Source organism: Arachis ipaensis, chromosome B06 (assembly GCF_000816755.2).
Source record: "Arachis ipaensis cultivar K30076 chromosome B06, Araip1.1, whole genome shotgun sequence".
Classification (NCBI taxonomy): Eukaryota; Viridiplantae; Streptophyta; class Magnoliopsida; order Fabales; family Fabaceae; genus Arachis; species Arachis ipaensis.
This window is the reverse complement of record NC_029790.2, coordinates 91,580,382-91,581,483: the sequence shown is the minus strand read 5'-3', so window position 1 is coordinate 91,581,483 and position 1,102 is coordinate 91,580,382.

Sequence of the window (1,102 nt, the reverse complement as noted above, 5' to 3'; positions counted from 1 at the left end):
TTCATGCAACCTTTAAGAAACATTGTCTAAAATAAAGAAAAGTGCTACCTTTAATGTAAGGCAACGCTTTTGTGTATCAAATGGAACTCTTTTCATGCAACCTTTAAGAAACATTGTCTTTTCTACTAAAAAAAGTAACGTTATGTAAGGGTTGCTTTAGAAGACTCAAATACAATACTTTAATAAAGACTTTATGACAACATTTTTTACGAATTATATTTTTTAATACATAAAGCAACACTTGTCCAAATTTTTTTAAGTTGTCTTTTCATATACCTAAAGTAACACTTGTATAAGTTTTTTCTAGTTATTTTTTCATAAAGCTAAAGCAACATTTGTCTAAGTTTATTTGCAGTTATCTTTTTCTAATTCCTAAAGCAACACCTTATTGAGTTTTTATATCTAAAGCAATATATTTTTTATCTTTTTTATATTTATATGACATTTGAAGGATATATAACACACACTAAAAACATTTAAATATCTAAATTCAATTTAATGAATATAGGGAGAATAAGTTAATAATATATCTTGCATGTATATAAAAAGGTGTTCCAAGTGCCAATTAATATACTTGTTAAGTTACCAAGTCAAATAAATAATAAATATAAATAAACAAAATACATGTTTTTCTCATAATGAACTTGAACAAAAAAGAAATTAGTTTTTTCATTTGAAACTAAAGATTTTGTGCTTCACCATCGTGCCAAGAATTGTCTTTATCTCATCATAAAACTTCATCCAACCATAAGCAAGCTGCAGTCAAATTTACATGGACAAAAAAAATATAGTCAAAATATCAGCTTAACAATAATATGTATACTCAAGTGTTACAATAAGAGTCTATGAAAAAGAATATCGAAGAATCAAATTTAGATTTTGTGCACTATTTACAGACGATTGGTAGGGGAGAAAGAGCGTGTAGCAGTGACTTATTGGGTTATGTATGTTAGGGCTTAGGATAGTATAATGAACTGAAGCATTGTTTTTTTTTAAAGTTATTTGATTGAGAAAATAATTGGTGGGATATGATTAAGAGTTTTCTTCTAAAATTTTTAATTATGAATAATTTTAGATAATTTTTTATAAATGTTATTTGTTC